This window comes from Agelaius phoeniceus, chromosome 3 (genome assembly GCF_051311805.1).
Source record: "Agelaius phoeniceus isolate bAgePho1 chromosome 3, bAgePho1.hap1, whole genome shotgun sequence".
Classification (NCBI taxonomy): Eukaryota; Metazoa; Chordata; class Aves; order Passeriformes; family Icteridae; genus Agelaius; species Agelaius phoeniceus.
The window spans coordinates 42,849,778-42,872,374 of NC_135267.1; positions in this window are offsets into that span (position 1 = coordinate 42,849,778).

A 22,597-nucleotide genomic window follows, 5' to 3' on the forward strand; every position below is an offset into this window, starting at 1 on the left:
ATGCACTTGGGTTCTGGTCAGAAAATTTGACCTTTTGAAGGCACTCAGACTGCTTTCTTTAGGAAAAAAAGAATCTTTAAAGAAGGGATGTCTTAAAGAGGGACCTGTTTTCAGCAAAGGGTAGAAGAAAAGAGACAAATAAGCTTTCTCTACAAACATCGTTCAATTAGAAGCAGTGGACTTAAACTGAAGTAGAAGAAAATTAGTTTAAACATAAGGGAAACATTTTCTAAGTATCAAAATAAGCATTGCTGAAAGGGATTTTGCAGAGAGTAAAATCTCCTTCATCCATCACTTTTCTAAGTATGGTTGATCATGGCTTGAGACAAGAAAATGGAATGGGTGACCTTTAAGCCCTTTCTAATCCTATTTTCTGTGATTCAGTAACAATTTTGATGAGCATACTCCATGTAATATGTATCTACAAGTAATCAGTGAAATGATTAGTAGAATAAGGTATTAATGTAACTCTTTAAGTCTTTAGTCCTAAGTGATTTGAGTAAACAGGAATAGAATTTCCAGTTTAGGCTACAATTAGAAATCATCCAGAAGAGCTGCTATTTATTAACTTATAAGATGTAATTATTGATACTGAAATATCTACTTCTAGGTGACACATTTTGAAAATAAGCATTTATGCTTCTCCAGTGTTTTCTATAAAAGCTTTCAAGATGGCAAGTAGCTTTAGGCAGAGCAGAAGACATCTTGTTTTGTCATGTGTAGCTAAATACTGTACAGATTAAGGATGTGGTTTTAACGAACACAGAGCCTGATTCAAACAAAAGTAATGTTAATCACTTGTGGATCATTTTAAAGTGATTTACTCTGTCTAGTCAGCTTTGTCTATTTGACTGAATTTAATACTGTTGACATTTCTACTCTCAATTTTAAGCTTTGTATTTTTCTCTAACTTGTTTTTACAGTAACTTAATTAAAGAGTGGGTAGCTTGATACGGACACCATGGTGGAAGTTGCCTTATAAAATATGAAGCAGTGTACAAAGTGTACCGCGTTGATGTATAACAATGTCAGAGACTGGAAGACCTTGAGCAACCAATCTGCAGTTGCTTATTTATTTATTTATTTATTATCTAATTTAGTCCCTTGGGGTCAACATACACTTACCCATGGAAGCTTATACTGCATAATTAGCCATAGTATGTAGCCAAAAGCCAGTTTAACACATGGCTATCTTCCATGAAACAAAACTGCTAACGTAATTGTCAATAATTTGTCCATATATACAACCAAAGCTAAGGTGGAAGTACTTCATTGGATGTTCCATGAGTGGATTCTGGGACTGTATGACTAATTCTGCCAACTCCACTAAATATCACAGGATTACAGAATTACAGAATATTCTGAGTCAGAAGGGACCCACAAGGATCATTGAGACCAGCTCCTGCACAGGACAGACCCAAGAGTCACACCTTGTGTCCAACAGTATCACACTCCTCATACAACTTCCCCTCAGGGCCCTTCACCAACTCTCTTGCCGTCCTTTGGGTGTTCCCTAGTAGCTTAATTTCTCTTTTATATTGTGGTGCCCAGAACTGCCCCCAGCACTCGAGATGAGGCCGCCCCAGTGCAGAGCAGGGTGGGACAATACCCTGCCTTGCCCGGCTGGTGATGCTGGGCCTGACAGGGTTGGCTCTCCTGGCTGACAGGGCACTGCTGGCTCATGTTCAAATTGACATTGACCTACTTAGGGCTTGATTTGGTTACCTGAAGGTAAGTATTTGGTACCATGGAAGATGTTTTGGGCTGTCTCTGCTGGTATTCATGCACCTACTGTGCAGGTGACTGTAGTCCTCCTGTAACTCCTGTGCCAAATCTATAAATTTCATATAGATCTGAGCCCTACATGGCAGAAGATACCTCAAATGGCACTCTGTATTGGCAGGTGAATCAAGGGTTATAGTAGCCCAGTCTTAAACACCCAGCTGTTATTTGGTTTCCAACTTCTTGATGACTTCATCTGAAGGCAGATACTTGTGCTAGTAGATTTATTCAGCTGTGCTGAGTGCCACATCCAGTCTTTTTTTAAACACATTCCAGGGATGGTGACACCACCACCTCCCCAGGCAGACCATCCCAGTACCTTGTCACCCTTTCTGAAAAAAAACTTTTTCCTAATACACTAATCTATATTTCCCTTGGGGCAGCTTAAGATGTATTACTTATATATACATATATACATATAAACATATAAAATATGTTAGTTTTGGGTTTTTTCCCCCCATCTGTTCTCTCTAAAGGAATCACGGAAGAAACATATTTCATTATAAGGAACAGCAGAGTTTAGAGAAGCAATACTTGAAGCCTTGCTTTTTTCCTTGCTCATAATCTGCTTGCAGGTGATATATAATGTACATATTACACACAATATGATAACAGCAGGATATGATTGCAGCAGGAGATGTTGTAGCCCATCTAGGCACCTATCTATACACCTATCTATATTTAGTTACACTGCAAGGGACCTCACACACTCAGGCTAAGTATCTACTTTCATCTTCCTTTATGGGGATATTATATGCCAATTATCACTCCCTCAGCTGTGTACAGAATGAGCTTTATCTTCCCCAAATTTAGGTCTCTGTAGATGCTTGCATGTGTATTAATGACCATGGTATCCCTCTATGATAATGGACAGAAAACAGCCTCACTTGGGCAAGTTTCATGTGCCCTTTTAGGTGTCTGCCTTGAGAACAAACTCAAGCAGACCCTTGTTTTTAGTAATAAATCTTCCACCATAACTGCCTCTCACCAACTGGCTGTAAAGAAGAAAGCACTTTAAAATGCAAAGTGACTAAAGGTCAACTTTAGTCCATTTTCCATGGAACTGGATGGAGGGTATTTATATAATCAAGTACCAGGTCTCATTTCAGGATTGTAACTTGGAGAGTAACTTGCTGAAGTTCTCAGTCTTTATTATGAGCCTATATTATGCATGGGAACATGACTAAGGTTTTTTTTTGTGTGCCACCCCTATTCACTGCTATCTTCAGGAAAAAAAAAAGTATTTTAAGGCTTAGCTGACCCATGTCTAGCATGGTCAAAGCCAACTCATTTCTGTACCTACTGACACATAAATAAACTCAGGTATAGAGCTGCTACATACATGGCAAACCTGAAGCTTTTCATGTGGAAACTGCTTATGTCCTGGATTCAGTAGATGTATAAAATACATTCACAGGAATATTATTCAGCTCTAGTCTAAACAGAGATTCAAAATTATGCCTCTCACCCTGTACCTGGATATTCTTATGATACCACAGTGTTGAAAGCACTCTGACAAAATGGTGGCTCCTATTGTCCTGAGCATCCCTATTAATTACTATGGAAGGATTGGTATGGACCTGGGCTCTTTGTATTATCTGTCTGTTTTGAAATAGCCTAGAACTATAGGAGGGAGGACTGCATGTACTGTATTTCAGTCTTCCTAAAGAGCAACAAAATTATCACATAGATTGTAAAAGATTTGGTGAGTCAAAAAATAATTTTAGAAATTTTTCTTTGGCATTTATCTAAGGTTTTTGCCAACATATGATAGCCTGTGCTAACCCTTATAATAAAACTGAGTTTTTCTTCAAAATTAAAGGGGAAAAGAATGAAATTCACTGTGCATGAATGTGACATTTTCATTTCTATTTAAAGTTCCTTTACAAAGTAGAGCTAAGGAGGTGCTGTTCCAGTGCTCCCTCATGTATAACCTATTTTGTGACTCACGGAAACCTTGTATAAACAATCATTGTGAAAAATAAATTAATTCTCTCCTCATCTCTGTTACTCCTGAAATGCCATCGCTGTAGTTCACAAATATGGACATGGTCTCAGTGCTATTCATTAAAACATTGGTTAACAAGAAACAAGATAGTGGTTAAAACAGAATTGTAGTTTAGATAAAATATTATTTCATATGCTGCTAGCAAAGATTGAAATGGATTCTATTCTGTTTGTCGTAGGAGGCTACTAATAGCACAAGAACTCCCTGGAGAAACCCACTGAAGCAAGGCCATGACCCATCTCTGTAGGAGGTGATCCATCATCATCCTTCTTTTGTGGCTTTTCTGCAAGATGAACAGCTTTAGATTACACAGGAGCTCTGCAGGTAGAGCTGAATCCACTTTGGTTTTGGACTGCCTTAGCCACAGCAGGAAGCCAATCCTTCCCCTTCCTACTCTATTAAGTAGATAATTTAAAGTGGCATCCTACAGCATTTCAATTTAATTGAAAGTGTTAAATGAAAAATGATTGACAGAACCAATTTTTGGTTTTATATAATTTGCATGGGCTTGTGGGAAATGTTCTAATCATTTACCTTCCCACTCCACATTTAGGAATACATCTTGCTTATATGTTGCAAATGTTTTTTTCATGCTGAAAACATTTTATACTTTACTGGGTTTTGTGCAGGAAGAAAAGTATCTATGATGTGTGCTGAACTCCTTCAGTTATTTTGAAAATAATGATGAAACTGTAAGATTGCTGAAATTATTAAATCACCGTAATTCCCAGACAGGATGTCTAGAGCCATCAGCTCTTGAGGCCCTATAATAAACTCTGCAAAGCATCTGAAAATCTGACCCTGATGTTTTGCAGCTAAAATACTTCAAACTGATAAAGAGCACAAAGAGGTAAATGTGCCACACTGGCAAACTATACCAGTGATACTGCACTGTAAGAAGCTTCATTTTCAGTGGTGCAATCACAGCATCATCTGACATTGAAATATAATTGCTCAAAGTTAAATAATTAAATAAATATTTTCAGTTTCATCAGAACTTCTGTAGATTTAATAATTTAATTTAGAGGCTTAGCAGAGAATGATCACAATTAAAAAGGTCTTTCACTTGTAATGTTACTTTGGTCTGGGAGATGTTTCCTTCACACAGAATGGGAAATAACTGTGGAACCAGAATATTTACCAGTGGGAAGATCATTTTTGGATACTGCCACAGAATGGATTTAAGTGCCAGTCTTTGAGCTACCAAATGTGATGAAGTGAATCTGAAAGTATTACAGATTACTGGATTTTAGCCTAGGCTAGACAGTTATTTGAAGAGGCAAGATGGAGTAATTAAATTATCTCAATGCTACAACTTTAGTCTCCAAGTAGTGTGGTGAGAAAAAGTAAGATACAAAGAATTTGTTCTTTTTCCTAAAAAAAGCCCCACCAAAAAAAGTCCTGTTGCATTATGTCAGGCTGTATAGATTCTCTAGGGCATGGGAAATACATGTTACACAGTGATGGATGAGGAAGAATATGCTATAAGAGTGTCTGTTGAACAGAATGCAATTTTTCCTCCTATTTCTTGTTTTTGCAGGGGAAAAAAACCCAAGATGATATTTCTTTATACAGATTTTTGAAGGTATCCTTAGCTGCCTGTGGAGACTGGAATAATTATTAACAATAATTATTTAATTAGCTCTGGATATTGAGAAACAGAAATGGTAATGATACACCCTGAATTTTTACCCATGGGCAAGGTGTATAAGATTCTTTAAAAAGAAAAGGAATATAGACTTCCCTGATTATTTAAAGTATATAAGGAGCTTTGGGGTCATCACACTACTGATTGAGATTCATCTCTAATTTTATAAAACTTCCTCAGTGCACTTTTTGGCACAATCGTAATATTTTAAGGCAATTTTATACTGAAATCTTTCTAATCAGAATCTCTGGTGAGAATCCTGAATGGAAAAAGAAATCTCAGCCAGTATATTTTTAAAGCATGCAGCCATTCAGAATCCGATTACCTTTTCACATTTTCATACAAAATGGATTAATGTGTCCCTGTCTTTATTACATTTTCAACACTTGTCATTCGTGATTAAGCCAACACTATGAAGATGTATTACACAGCAGCATAAATGGCCACATTAAAATAGGGTCTATATGTGCCTGAGAAGTTAAAGGCAGATTGATTTGTGATACTTTTACATTAGATGTAATGTACCCTAAAATATTTCACACAACTTGAGAGTCAACAATCTGGGGGGAAATATAAATAAATAGATGGAAGCTTACACAGAGGGGAAAGAGCTGCAGAAAAGTGTTAATTAAATCAACCATGTGTGGGGATGTGGTAGAGTACTATGAAGAAAGCTAGATCCAATTTCTTATAGATAACAGCTCAAATGAGAAATTGCCACACAATTGGAAGCACCCACTCCAGAGGTCCAGTGCTGGGAGACAGAGTTTATTATGAGTCAGAACTGATGTGTACTGAGAAGGATTCTGGACAAATCTTACTTTGTGCCTGTCTTAAATTATCCCTAATTCTCTTGTGAAAATATTTCCCCCATTAATCATAGCATTAACTCTCTATGCAATTTGTCTCACTTCTACTTATCCTGCTACACAACACATGGAGTTCCAGTATGTAAGGGGCTTATAAGAAAATTGGAGGGAGACTTTTTATAAGGGCTTGTAAAGGAGAAAGCAATGGTTTTAAATTGAAGGACAGTAGATTTAGATTGGCTATAAGGAAGAACTATTTTAGTGTGAGGGTGGTGAGACACTGGAAAAAGCTTTCCAGAGAGGCTTCTATATCTGTGGAAATGTTCAAGGTCAGGTTGGATGAGGCTTTGAGCAACCTGGTCTAGTGGAGGAAGTTCCTGTCCATGGTGGAAGGGGGGGACCTCAGGATCTTTAAGGTCCCTTTCAACCTCAACCATTCAGTGATTTTCTGTTTTATCACCTCCACAAAGTACCTCACCCCATTCCTATTATTTCAACCCCACTCCAGGCTTTTTTTTTTACTGGACATTAGGTTTGCTGCTATTTTGAGACATTTACCTGTGTTTCCAAACAAGAGTTGTGCTCTATTTCGAAGCTTGTTGTTGAGAATCTGAAATGGATGACAGAACAACAACACCTTTTTGACTTTTTTTTGGTTTTATCACTCTATTTTTTTAAATACCAAATTAATCAATCCAAATTTATGCACTTTAAAAATCAATAATAATAGTAATAAACATTTTTTATTTGTTTTCTAAACTGTGACTTACTCTGCTTATACAAGCCTATAAAAGTTTGTCTAAAATCCAACCTAAGAAATGATAGGCTTTAGACTTCAATCAAGAAAATTGTAAAGTTGCCTTTCACTTAGTCCCATTAAAGACTATTTTGCCATCTGCTTGTGGAGGCAAGGTTTCTAGCTGAATACTAGCTGTCTAATACAGCTGTCAGTGAGAGTGCAGCTGCCATCTTAAAAGTAAGTATGAGAGAGACCCATCAGACCATCATTATAAAATGACATCACCTCTAGCAAAATTTCAGTTTGGAATGACCCTTAAAGCATCTTTTTGTTGTCTTTCATGTGATCTGCTGTAACAAGTATAGGAAGTATAGTAGTGTGGTTTCTACAGTGGGAGTGACTCACCAGCTGACAACTGACCCCACATAAGAGATACTCAGATGGAGTAGAGGGGCAGGCCAGCCCAAAGCAGCAGGTTCAGATCTGCTTGGTCCCAGATTTTTGGGGCACCTAGTGGTTCAGTTTACAGTGCCTGTTCATGGGAAAGGCAAATGAAGTTCCATGGACATCTCACCTTCCCTTTCCAGTGTGGCCCTGTCTGAGCAGCACTCCCCTTCAGCAACAGCTTCCTCCTCAGTCTCTGTGCATATCCATATCTGAGCCAGCTAAGTTTCATCTTGTACCCCTCTAATTTATCTCACTGGTACTGAATTATCATCCTCCTGTGATTCTCAGCCCTATCCCTGTTCTTCGTTCATCATCCTCATGCACATTGTCTGTCTCGGTGCTGCTGCCGATAGCATCAGCGGCCGCCACGCTCTGCGCCGCACACTGCAGAGATTATTCACGTCTGAGCTGCTTGCTCTGTGTACAGGCAATCTCTCCACGTAAATGAGAATACCTTTACAGTCTTTCTGATAAACACTGGCCCCCCCCTTTATATGCCTCTTATCCATTTTTCTCTGAAGTCATTCTCACAGCTTGTCGGTAACAGTGATCATTCTGAAGACTTTAGTGAGAGCATTTATCTGCTTTGGGATGATTCGGGGTCATTTTTTTCCTCCTGGACACATTTCATCTCTGAGGCTGTTTCCAAGGGCAGTTCCATGGTTAGGGAGAATTTGGAGGAGAGTACATTTACAATTTGGGGTTTTTCTCCTGAAGAAGGGAATGCAGAGTTAGCTGTCTATGGGGAATTATGAGAACACGATTCTAAATCTCACTGCTTTAAATTATTCCAAAAGCCATGGCCTGGAAGGTGTAATTGGCAGGGAAGTGTAGAATTTGTCAGTGCAGCTCAATAATTATCTAGTCAGAACTCCTGAATGAACTCTTCCAGGTAATTTTTTTCAGCCCTAGACAGCTCTGCAGCTATTTTATTTCAGTTTAACTATTGTGAAGTAATCATGATTTTGTGTAGTATTTTTAGTTTCCCAGATGAATAATGCATTTTGTTTTGCCCACTAAAGTTACTGGGGCTCAGGTATGTTTACCTTTTTTAATATTATTTTTATTATTTTGAAGAAAAAATTGTGATAGAGTGCTAAATCTGTTTTGTACAGTACAACATATGGCTGGCTGAAGTATCCCTCTCCCTCATTTTTTTATTCATATGATACATGAAAAATGGCATAAATGTATTTCATTGTGTCACATAGAATCTGTGTAGCCAACAATAATGAATATGCTTTACTCTTCAGCTTGGTAGTCTTTCATTTTTTTCCTGACAAGATTATTTGACAAGCAGACCCTGCACTGGCAATGTTGTTTATTTTCATAGGCATGTAAATTATCTTGACAGTCTCATAAACATAAATTGGCAAGCATACTGTCCCACAGCAATGCTTGTTAAAATACACTAATGGAATATAATAAATAAATTATTCTAGTGTATTTATAATATGCTAGCATACCATTACATCTTGTGAAAGTTATACAGCACAGGATTATATGCTCTATATTTCTTTCAGTTTACAATAACTTGTTGGTCAGATATTTAATGCAATTAACTCTAAAGAAAAATGCATAGACCCATACTCAGGGGTGCATTCAATTTTAAAATAATGGAAATAATAATTTACCCGGACTGAAAATGCTAGATAGTTTTTACCACTCTGCACACATCAGTTACATGGAATGATACAATGGCTTGAGTTGGAAGTGACACCAAATTTCACTTGGAATACCTGTGCAGGAGGTAGGTGGAGGGAAATGCACATGTATCCAAGTAACAAACTGATTGCTTGGTAGCTGGTAGATGGGTTGGATACCAAAATACTCAAAGATGTTTGGAGTGCACCTGGGAAACAGGTTTCGTTTTGGAAGTCCACAAAGAATGGATGCTAATTGTTCACAGATGGTCCAGGTGAATGTCACACTGTAATTGATTCAGCTGTTTTTGCTGGTTGTTCAAAGTTCCCCATGGAAGCCATCAGCAATTTGAAGTTGTCCTTGATAGGAAAGAAAGAAGCTTCAGAGAGGTCTTGGATGTCTTTGGAGCCAAAGCAAGCCGAGACACAAACATCACCTCAGACTGTAAGTCCATGACCACATCATAGGTGTCAGCTCAGGGTGGCCTATAATCTTCAGAGATTCATTCTTATAAATTCCAAGCCTCTCTAGGGTGCCTTTCGTGCCACTGGAGGAAAAAAGAGCTTTTGAGGAAGAAATCACTTCACCTAATTTATAAGGTGATAAATCATGTTCTCAAGGGGACTATATCTCCATTAAGGAAACCTGTATCAGTTGTTTAGATTTCAATAATAATTTTTTAGTGAGCTAAAGTCAGGGAGAATTAGTTCTACCTAGAGAGTTTGAAAACTGAAGAGATATTCCCCTCAATGTTTTCCCTCATTATATAATCACCATTTTATGAATCAACTGTAAATAACAAGCAGCATCTAATCTTCTCCCTGGAGTAATTAAAATTATGATAAGGGAAACAACTCCAGAGCACTTGGCTACCTCCTATCTCCTTGACATGTGTCAAGCTGGTGTCACTGCCAGTATCTTGTAGAGACCGGATTGCCTGCTTGTCAGGCTGGATAAGAATTTGTCTTTGTATTTTTCTCTGAAATCCCAAATTTTTCAGTACTGATATGAGCAGAAGTTCAAAAAGGTCATTAAATGCCTTCAAATTCTTGAGCCACTTTAGCACCAGTCTGAGTGCTGAGTGCTGTGTGGAGCTGTCTAATAAATATCAGCTCCCAATGAATCCTGAGAGCCACTCCAGTGGTCAGCAACAACCCAGCCCAAAGGCACACTCTAGAAATTACCCTTAGTGTCGACTTGCTCATTTTCAAGGCAGGACAGGGGGCTGCCTTGCAAAAGTTGGACTGCAAAAAAACAGTTTCTAAACACAAAATACAGAATGCAAGAACTTTACCTATTGGTGTGGTTTTGTATTGGGCCAGTTTCAATGAAAAATTCTCCTAAACAAAAATGACTGCATAATATGGCTCATAATTTCATTATTTTCTTACCCCTTCCCTTACTGAAATAAATATTTATTGAGCTCAACAGGGGGAATAAAAAATCTCTGGCATTCTCCTTTTGCCACTATTTGTATGAGCTTTCCTATGTCTCATTTCTCCATGACAACCTCATTTGACAGGCAGTCCCTGCTTTGGCAATGTTGTATCATATTTTCTTAGGCATGTAAATTCTGTTGACAGTCTCATAAACATAAATTGGCAGGCATAGTGTCCCAAAGCAATGGTTATTAAAATACGCTAATGGAATAGTATAAATACACTATTTTCAAATGCAAGCAGAAAATACACACAGGTTCATATGATGTTTCTGCTACTGATTGATGGGAGTTACAATCAGGGACAATTACAAAATTTCCAATTTTGTGGTTCAGCACCTGAGGTAAGCACTGCAGGTCTACCAGCACACCCAGTTGCTGCCACAGCCTTTTCTTCCCAGTTCCAGCACTAATGCTGAGACACAGACAGCCTTGTGCATGATGTTTCTAATCTGTGGCTGACACTGCTCTCCCTCAGCATCTCTCTAATGCTTTTCTGGCACTCTAAACCCACGGATCCTGGTACCTCTGAGCCACGCAGCAGCCAAGTGTCACCTCCCTCAACGCTGCCTCATCCACTTCTGTGTTGCTGCAATAGAAACGAGGATGTTAGCTCACCTGGGAGTAAGTCACTGCACTCCAGGAGCAAGAGGAAAAAAAGGAAGGAAACTTCCAATTTTCCTGAGATGTAATTCCCCTTTGGTAGCGCTTTTGTGCAAAACTAGACTACAGAAATTGTTCCTATGACAGTAATCTTGAGGCCAAAATAATGAATTTTTTAACAATTGTGCAATTCCACAAGATATTTTTTAATTTGAAAGGTGTTCTTAAACATTTGTTTAGTGTATATATATTTATTTCTTTAGCATTATAACAAAATACGTATAATTAATTTTAATAGTGAATATTTTTATTCAGCTTCAAGTAAATGTTGCCCAAAGATGTTGTGGACTCCTCATCCCTGGAAATGTTCCATATCAGGTTGGATGGGGCCCTGAATAACCTTGGAAAATCTCTTTGCCAATTAGAATTATGGAAAACCAGTTTAAAAGTTAGGTCTATTTAATTTTTTTTTCCAAAATTGAATGCCATTATTCTAAAATTAGAAAAGTGCAAACCAGAATACTCTTGTGACCTTTCATTTGCCATATATTACCAAATATTATAAAGTCAAAAAAATTTTTATTTTTATAATACTGAAGAAAATTTTACAGTAGTGCATATTTATTCACTGTGACTACTCATGTTTTAAATTTAGATTAATTTAATTTCAGTTGTAATGAAGGTTTCAAAGTCTTTCCAAAGAAAGATTTTAGTGCAAACAAACCTTTTTTTAAGAAAGAGAAGCAGAAAGAGTGCTGTTAAGCATAATTGGGAGTTAATAAGCTTTCACATTTTAGATGTACCCATTTGTTTGGGGGTAGATGAAGTAATTTGTTTAAGACAAGCTTGGAGCACTTAGTAATTTATCTGCAAAATAACATTATATAAATGTAAGTTGCAGGACTAAACTTTTCAGTAGAAACTTAGAAATTTAGAAAAAAAATTAGAATTGGACTTAAGAGCCCTATTTTCAAAGGTGAGGACAGACACCTGCATAGATTTTTAGAAGGGTATAAAGAGGTTAGTTAGCTAAAACCAGAACAATCAGAGCACTTATGAGCTTAAAATACTGCTTAGGTAAAATTGAAATATGACTTGCAGAACATTAACAGAAATATCCCCTGACCCAGTACATTTGAGATGTACCAACAATCTATATCTGCAGATATGTGGATAGGTTGAAGATAAAAGTCTACAAGTCAAACCAAGTGCCCACTATAGGCAGTGGTAAGAAAAAGGCACTTTTAGGATGCACTTCATCAGATTCCCTATCAATCCCCCGTTTTAGATGAAAATAAATTTCACCCTTGAAGTGTCTGTTTTCTTTTTGGTGATCATAAAGAGTCTAAATAACTATCCCATAGTAGGTTCCTACCTCTGATCAGATGAATCCTACCTTTGGTCATTGGATACCATGGAAGGAAAGCCAAGCCTGAGGCACAGAGGCACAAAGAGAAACCCTGTAGAGCGTCACAGCCTCTGTGCCATGAGGTGGAGGAGCCCCATCTCTGTTCCCAGGGCAGCTCCCAGTCATTGGCCCTGTAGTGGACAGTGCATGCTGGGGCAGGGACACAGACAAGGGAGAGTCTTGTGGGAAAGAAAAGCACCTCAGTTTATCAACTGCAACCAAGCAGAGCTCCCAAAAGGAGAACATTTTTGTTGTATCTTTGGCAATTGCTGCTTAAACACTTTATAAAACCAAGTGCATAGCTTCTGTGACAGACACCAGACCACTGAATTTTCTTTTGTCTGCTCTTCCCAGTCATATGTTGAATTGTTTCATTTTTGAATGGTACAGTGTTCACTTTCCAGCTGTCCAAGCTGATGCTTTCATCCCAGACTGAGACTTTGGGGTATTTTTGCATTCGGGTTAAAAAAATTCTGTAACTTCAGAACTGCATATAATTATTTATATATGTGTACACAGAAAAAATCTAAATGTAAAATTAGCATTAATTAAAATTTTCCCACATACTTGACTCATAATTATTCTCCAGCAATAAGTAATAAATATAATTAGGACAAGTGAGAATCATGGGACAGGAATAGTGCAATGAGTTGGAGAGAAATAGCAGAACATAGGTTAAGAAGAGAGGAAAAGTATTACGGAATTATTATTACTTCAGAAGGAAATTAAGCTTGATGGCTCATGACATTTCTCCAACTGGTATTTTTCAGGCCTATTTTTATGTAGCTCTTTAAGATATTACTGATGGTAGCTTTAAAAAATATATATTTGAAGTATGACTAAATAAAAAACAAGGAAATAGGTAAATGTGTGTGAAGGGTAACTACTGATATCATGTACAAGAACAAGAATTATTTAATTTGCAGAAATTATTAAGAAAGATCCCACTGAGTTCACTAGACGTACCACTGCTGGGTTTAATCTGTATCAATAAGATGGAGGGATCATGCAATTAGTACTTCCACTTTGTAAAAGCAGCAGAAGAGAAGGATGAAAGCAGGTATGAAGAGGATAAAGCAGGAATGTGGAGGCTAAAGATATTAAGGAATGTAAAGTCAACATTTTTGTGTGTCTATATCAATTGCTGAAGTTAGAGCCTTTTGCTGACTATTTCTTTGAAATAAAAATTTTGTGAAATGCTCATAGCAGGGCAGAACTCACTTACTTTAATGTGTCTTAAAATCTGAAAGAAGGAGAAGCAATATCTTTTATTAAACTAGCTGATACAGTTATAAAAAGAGACCAGTTTCCAAGGGCACAAGAAAAAGGTTTGTATGCCTGAAGCATGTCTGGTTTTGAAACCATAAAGTAGAGTTAATAAAAGATCCTTCCTCTCCCTAAACCCTACCTCTCTATATCCTTGAATATCATCCATAATGATCCTATTACTTGAAAATATGAAAAACTTCAGCTGCCTCAAGAAATATCCCTCCTATCAAATTTCTGACTTTTGTCATGATCATTGTCCAAGCAGAACAGAAGGACAGAATGAGGGACAGCCAGTTATGAGCCTGTATATACCTCACAGTGGCTCTGCATTTTGCTTACACTGGTACAAAATATTCTTAGAGTTTTGGACCAAGGAGATGACTTTTAAAGGCAGAAATACAAGTGCCAGTCTCCAATTTGCAATATTCAGAGTAAAATCTCTGCCTATTCCTGTGTAAATATTAACCCTTTTAGAGAGCAATGTAGGCAGCTGATGGATTTATTTTGCTTATTTTTTGGGCAATCAGCAGATTAAGTGAAAAACCCTCCTGGGACACCTGGAAATAAATTTTAAGCATCCTCCATAAAAAATGTGGTGGGGTATTTTGCACTTGTCCTAAACCATTCAGATAAGCTATTGAAAAATTCACACTTTCTGCATTATGGTGATACTCCTATGTTGATAATTTTTTGAATGTCTGATTGATGTGCCTTGCTCAGGTATGTAAAGTTAACGTCCTTGTTAGAACTGGATTCAGAATAAATTTTTCCATTAGATCCCATTCCATTACATTTAATTTCTTTTGGCTGACTGCTAAGGCTCTATTTTCTTGCAAGTAGGTTGGTATTTGGTTTTCCCAACACTGTCCAGAAATAAACACCAAGATTTTTTGCTTTGAAAGGAAAAGAGACACTGACAATTTTCCTGTATATCTCTATGTTACTTTCTGGCTTTGCCATTTTCCAATCAGGACAAATCTGTTAGGAGATGCTAAGGAATATTTTTAAATCTGTTTTTAGCAAATGAATAAGATAGATATTTCTAAATAATGTTAGTGTCTACTAGCAATTGAAAAGTCTGGAGGGACATAGGAACACACAAAAACTCTTCCAGACTAATATTTCTCTGTTTCTTTGCCAATATAAGAGTAATTGTAAATATTAATATAGTCCCTAATTTCATATTCAAATCAATTGCTGAATTTGCTGAAGAGTGTCAGTTTCAACAAAGCAGCATTTCGAGTGGAGAAACAGTTGAAGTGGTAGTAGTGTAGTTCACCAAAATATTCACTTAGCCCTACAAGGAGATTCAAATACTTAACAAAATGGTTAAAAAAAAAAAGGAGATAAAAAAGGAAACCCATATGCATTAATTAATCCTCCTACATAACAATTAACATGAGAAATAGTAGACTCTTTTCCACTTCTCTGCAAAGATTTAATAGCTGAATGTCAGTGTTGAGGAAACATAAACCTTGATTTCATTATTTAATAAAATACAGTACACTGGCTAAAGAAATATGAATCAGTACAAATAATTAAAATTTTAGAATCTGCACTTGTAGTAATAAGTAGGGGGGAAAAAAGCTTATAGTTTAGGAATTCTCCTGTTTAATATTTCTCTCCAAATATGCTAATTCACAGCATTTGAGTATGAAGCTGCAAGAACTTCCCCACTTACTCCACACATGAAGTAAAGAGGTAAAATGTAAGTAAAAATCTTTTTCTTTTGGGTGCCAGCTCATAGAAATCAAGAGATTTGTCTGAACACTGAACCAAACAAGTCAAACAGACACCAGCAGAGCTTAGCTGAACCCCCTGGTCGGAGACAATGGGCTCATCAGTGCCCTGAGCTGAGCAGCCACAGCTCTGCCCTCACCCAGAGGCACCCACTCGAGCTGGGGCTGTCCCTGCACTCTCCTGCCACTCCTTGGGAGGGCAGATACTTTTTAAATTATGTAGCAACTCCAATAAAATTGGGAGGCTGATGTTAAAATGCTGCACTGGCTGCTAATATAAATCCTACGATTTATGGTTGTATTTTTGTGATGGGTCAACCCTGACTGGAAGCCAGATTCTCTCTAAAGCCTCTTTGTCACTGACAGCTTCATCTGGACAGGGGAGAAAAATATAGTGAATGACTTGTGGGTTCAGATAAGGGCAGGAGAGATCACTCACCAGTGACCATCATGGGCAAACAAACTAGACTTGGGGGAGGTACTTTAATTAAATCAGATTAGGATAAGGAGAAATAAAAGCTCAATCTGAAAAGAGGATGGGCAATAGGGGTTGTAGCCAGCTCAGAACATATTGCCTCTGCTGCTCTTTCCTCCTCAGTGAGAGGACTGCTCACATTCTTTCCCTGCTCCAGTGTGGGTCTCTTCCATGGGGTGCAGTCTTTCAGGAGCAGTGTGCTCCAGCTTGGGTCCCCCACAGGTCCACAGATCCTGCCAGGAGTCTCTTCCAGCAGAGGCTTCCCACATGGTCACAGACTCCTTCAGGCATCCATTTGCTCCAGTCTGGCTCTCTTCTCCATGGGCTGCAGGTGGATCTCTTCTCCCCCATGGACAGCCAGGGGCTGCAGGGACACATCTGCTGCACCATGGTTTTCACCAAGGCTTGTGAGGGAATCTCTGCTCTGGGGCCTGGAGTACCTCCTACCCCTCCTTCACTGACCTGGGAGTCCGCAGGGTTGATGCTTTCACATATTTTCAATCCTTTCTTCTGACTGCTGCTGGTGTTGCACAGGGTGGGTTTCTTCCCCTTTCCCCACCCCCATCCTTCTTAAATATATTATCCCTGAGATGCTGCCACCATCACTGATGGGCTCAACCCTGACCAGTGGTAGGTCCATCTGAAGGTCTGGCTTTGGCTCCATCAGACATGGGGGAAGCTTCTGGCAGCTTCTCAGAGAAGCCACCCCCATAGCTCACTGCTGCCAAAAGTTTGCCAAGCAAACCCAATATAATTTTATAAATGGGTGCCATTTGGTGCATTCTGCAGTTAAACCTAGACTAGACTGCTCAAGGATGATGGCCAATGTGCCGCTGCAGTGTATTGAACAGATACTCACATGTGGCAACACCCTGAGCAAGGAGGGGAGCCTGTCCCACCTTACTCTGTGCCTCTCCTATTTGCACAGACCCTCTCAAAAATTTCTTTGCACAGATCTGTCCTGGCTCAGAGCAGGGGCTCTTTTACACATGCCTACATCTGTGGTGGTCTGAGAACTAATGTCATTCAAAAAAAAACTTCACTCTGACTCTGAGCAAGGTCCCTGTGGTGCCCCTGCGCTGTGTTCCCAGGACTGGGAGTGCTGTATGACACAGTGCTGAAATCTGTGGGTTTTTAGGGAGTCCAGATGTGTTGTGAGGTTGGACTCAGGTCTCACTGATGGATCTGATAGCAGATGGATGGAGGACCAGTAAAAAAAAGTGGCATTGCTCTTGAGCTCCATAGGACCAATGTAGAGGCTCTGTGACTGCTAATTTTCTCAGCTTCCCAGTGGGATCACCTGAAAGATTCTGTGACAGTCATTCCTGGCAGCTAAGTATTGCTGAAATTCTCTTTCTAGTGGGTTCTGCATGACTTTTCTCTCCACTGCTACCCAAGTCCTCCAACCTAGCACTGGCACTGAACAGAAACAATATGATGCTCTGAATTGTTATTAAATATATTACAGTTTTAAAAGAAATCCAGGAGAAGAGTGATGCCCTGAAAATGATACAGAACCGGGGAAGATGTTTTGATATAACCACGTCTCCAAATCCTGTGCTCAGAAAAGTGGAGCTAGATAATAACTTATCCCATATATTAAATAGCAGGGAAAGAGTATGACTGTGCCCCAAAGGGACAATTCAACCCTGTTTTCCTTAAAAGTGCAGCAGTTAAGCACTTAGGAACCATTTCCATCTGCAGTCAAACTGCTTGATAAAAAAATCAGTGCCACTGACTAAGCATAGTAAAGGGAAGGCAAAGCAGATTTCCTATCAGAAAGAGCAGTCCAGTCGAAAATACATTCTGAGGCATTTCAAGCTTCATAACATATTGCTGTCTCAGACATTACAGTGAACAGTCCATTAACAGTTTGCAAAATGAATGCTGATCTCCACGTATTTATTTACTTGTATTTCTCAATATTTCAAATAGAAGATCTGGGTTAGGGCCTCTCTCAGATCTGAGACAGCACAAAGTTCTGAAGCTTAAAATTACTTGTTTTGCTGAAGTTGCTTTTTTTTTTTTTCCTGAAATATCATCTTATTTACTACAGAATAATATTGACTCATTTTTTGTATCCTCTTAAGATAAATCCCAATGACCTGTGTTCCTAACTCCTCCTTATTTAATGCTCCAGTTTACTTTTTCCTTTCTGCTTCAGAGGCAGTTAGTGTCATATTTATTTAGAATTAGAACTTTTTTAATCTTGGTTTATTTAAAACGAAGAGATAAAAATTAGGCCTCTCTTTCTCTCTGTATGATTATCTATATATCTATCTCTCCATCTATCAATAAATCAATCAAAAACTAAAATTATCACCAGGACATGATCTCTACTTGACCCTAGTGAGATCACATTTGGAGTATTGTGTTCAGTTCAGTTCTCCACAGTTCAAGGAAGACAAGGAGTTATTGGAGAGAGTCCAGTGGAGGCCACAAAGATGATGTGGGGTCGGGAGCATCTCCCGTATGAGAAGACACTGGGGGAGCTGGGCCTGTTCAGTCGAGAGAAAACAGAGGGGAATCTCATTAATGCATATAAATATGTCAAAGGCAGGTGCCAAGAGGATGGTGCCAAAATCTTTTCAGTGGTGCCCAGTGACAGGACAAGGAGCACTGGCCATGAAATAAACCACAAGAAGTTCCACCACAAACAAGGAAGAACTTTTTGTTGAGGGTGGCAGAGCACTTGAAACAGGCGTCCCCAGGAGGTCATGGAGTCTACCTCTCTGCAGACATTCCAAACCCACCTGGATGGTTTTTGTGTCCCCTTTTGTAGGTGACACTGCTTTAGCAGGGTCTTGGGCAGGATGATCTCCAACGGCCCCTTTCAATCCTAAAAATTCTGTGAGTCTTTTATTTTTCCAAATTGATTGAGTGGTAGTTTAAATTAGATATAAAGATTGATTTATCATTAGACTACTTCAGGTGGAAATCCAAATTCAGAAAACTGTACCTGTTCTATGAAAAACTTTCTGAAGTGATTAACTATAAATGTTATTTCAGGTTTTCCTCCACAGTGATGTTTGTAAATAGAGGTCACAGTCATAAATAATAGTCTCCAAAAACAGATGTTTGTGTAAGAAAAAGATATCAGGAAAAAAAAAATTTAGTTAAAATTGCAATATTTATAGTATCTTTGCAAGGTCACTTACTTGTAAGTATATCTGTCACGAGTCACAGAAAAGAAGCTGAAAAGAAGCCAAAAAGAAAAAAAGTGAAGACACTGGCAGAGTTAAGTGTCCTTCAGTAGCTGGCCTGACAAACAAAAATTTTTTTCCCCAAAACTTAAAGTTTTGTTTAAAGGGGAAGAAGAAGTACATATTTGGAGTCCATTCTGCAGATACAAACCTCTTATTTTATGGCATGCTAAAAACTAAAATTTCTTTTAAAATAGCCTAAGATGAAGTCTATCCCAAGGCAGGGTGATAAATGCATGGTTTGCAAAGAAAGTGGAATCATCATGGAGTATAGAAGTCTCTAATGTTGTCAGTATAATGGAAGGAAAAACCCCAAGCCAGCTGAGAGTGCAGTTTTAGACACATGCTTTTCACAAACTGACTGATGTGGCTCTTTCAAAGAAATCAATCTGAGGCTTTGCAAATCACTCTGGGACAGATTCTGCTTTTCACTCTTTGTCCTATTCGTACTGCAGACAAAAAAAACGCATTTCTCTGCAGATATAATTCACTGTGATAATTATGCCCTACGACTACAGTGTGAGTCAGCATGCTGGCAAAATGCATCCTCCTAAAACTGAGCAATCCATACTTCAGGGGCTGATAGCAGATGAACTTTAACTAAAAATGTTTTGGGTGGTTGGTTCATTTTTTTTTTCTTTTAATGTTTTCTCCTGAAATATAAAAATACTGATTCTCTCAAATTCCTTCAGTGATCTGTTGCTGTCATTCATAACATCAAACCATAACCTTACTGGTTATTTTTATCGTTTGCTGTGTGTTTTGTGTTTATAATTCCATTTGGCTCAAGGCAAAGTGATGTAAGGCATTCATGGACATAAAGGAGTGTAAAAGAAAGAAAGTTTGATCAATAGGACAACTTTGTTGTTGGTAAACATTGTCAGAAAATGATCAGTTTCAGTGCTCTAAGCCAGAGAAAACTAATAACCAGAGTGGCAAGCTTTCTGCAAGCGTTTGGAGTATTTATGTGGCATTCCAAAGGAAGATCTGTAAACAAGACTAGAACAAAAATACAATTTTATTGATATCCACCTGATTTATGTTTACAGCATGTGTTGATAATAACCCTATTTGTCAAGAGTGTCCATCATGAATACTAATTTACTGTTACTGAGTCAAAACCAAATAAGTGAGGTTGATGTGATGCTGTACTCTTATGCATTTTCATGTAATCACATTTAGAGTGACCTGAGTCTCCAGTAAAGAATTCAGAGGACTTTCACCAGACACAGAATGATTTCTAATGAGTTTATAAGTGCATGCTGATATGAATGGAGCTCAGGGACTTTAAGGAAGAGACCCTTACTGACTGTTTAATGAAACATGAATAAAAATTATTTTTAATATCTTATGCATGTTTTTATTCCAGCAACTTACTTTTCAAAGCAGAACATATCAAACTCCCAGAAGATCAAATCTACAAAAAGTTGCTACATTTTGAACTTTCTTTCATCCTAATTTGAAACAGAAGACACCAAGACATTTCCTGTGATTGTTACAAGGAAATAAATAGTAACTTGGTAAATATTAGAATGGTCTGATCAGAAGAGTTTCCCAAAACACAAAAAGAATTAAATTTACAGTTTATGGCTCAGTCTATAATAGTGAAGTGAAATGTTTCAGCATAAATGAAATGGATCTCTAATTGTTCATTCATAATTTTGTTACAATTGAAACACTCCCCTTACAAAGCATTATGTTTTGACTAATCAGTACATTTGAATGAAGAAAAAAATCTTCTGGTTCTATTCCAAGAATAGATCTATCTAGTTCTATCTAACTAGTTCTATCTATCTAGTTCTATCTAACTAGTTGACAGAAACCTGAATAAAAAGAGATAAGGTGGCATTCCTAAAAAATAAAATTCAAAATTTCATCTAGAATAAATCTGTTCAGTGGAGTGTGGACAATTTTCAGTTCTAGGAAACCTAGTTTACAGAACCACTGAGTTGTTAAGATTGGAAAAGATCTTTAAAATCATCAAGTCCAAATATCTACCCACATTTATTATTAAACCATATCCTCAAGTGCAAAATTCTTTGCTCTGGCTGGAGAATACATTCACTTTAATTAAAAAACAAACAAACTAACAACAACAAAAAAAACCAAAACCAAACCAAACAAACAAAACCATATTAAAAAATCAGGGATTCACAGAAAATGAACGGTGTCAATAAAAACAGGAATGCAAGATTCCCCCTTGATTTTGCCACTAATGAAAGCCCTTCAGAAAGTCCCAGATCCTGAGTTTGTTCTCCCCATCTGAAATGGTAAAAACTGTGCCCAAGCCTGGTGAAACCTGACTGGTAAGGGGTGCCCAAAGAACCCCAAAATGGCATACATTAGCAAACCATTCCTGCTTCTAGGTACATTGTGGAAGGGTTATTAACTCTTTCTTTTTACTCCTAGCACGTGAAAAACTACTATAGAAAGTGCTGGCATCTCTTACTAAGACTGGATGGAGACCATTTTTCTTAGGTTGTTTCAGACAAAGTTGTACAAATAGAGTTCACCAGGAACTTCAGTGAAAAATGTGTGTTATAATGCGCACTTATCTATCAATCACTGGCAGAATGGCAGCAATTAACCAGCCAGACACAGGACTCACAGTTGGCACAAAACACCCAGTATTATAATAAAATATGTATAGAGTTATTTCTTACTATTCAGAATGAGTTTCTGTGAGTTTTCAAAGTTTAAAAAATAAATAAATAAAACACGAATAACCAAGTATTTACTCTATGGAGAAATGCAGGGTCACAGGTGAAGTTTATATAAATTATACAACTCTTAATTTACAAGAAAACATTTTGTTCTTGCTTTATTATTTTTTTTACTCATTTCTATATGTCCTGCTCCCCTGAAAGCTCTACACTGAATTTAAAATAATTCCCCAGAAATCACAGGGTCAGAATTCAAGGCTTTGCTAAATATTTGCTGTTCCCTCTGGAGTTCCCACTGCCTTCATCTGGAGCTTGTAACACTCAAAGGTTTTAAAAAACAGCTTCCTGGTCTAAACTGGTGAAGAAATAGTGCAAAGTGATAAATCTCCCTCTGGCTGAGTCAAAATCCATGCTGGAGTGCTAGGTCTGATGAAAAACAAGGAAATAAACTCCATTCTCAACCGTGGGAATACAAAGCTCAAGCCTTCAGGCAAATTGATCAGCTGATAGCTGATAATTAGCACAGTGCTTATCCAAGACTTGGGTGCCTAATGCATCTGTTGCTAAATTTCAGCATCATTCAAGTTTTGTTTGCTGGCATAAGTGCAACTAAAAGCAACAGCTGTGTGTGGAAGATTCATAGCTGGATTTCAAAGGCAGAGGCCAAACTGTATTTTCTGGTGATTGCTCTGGGTTTCTAATGAGAACTGTGTCACTGCTAG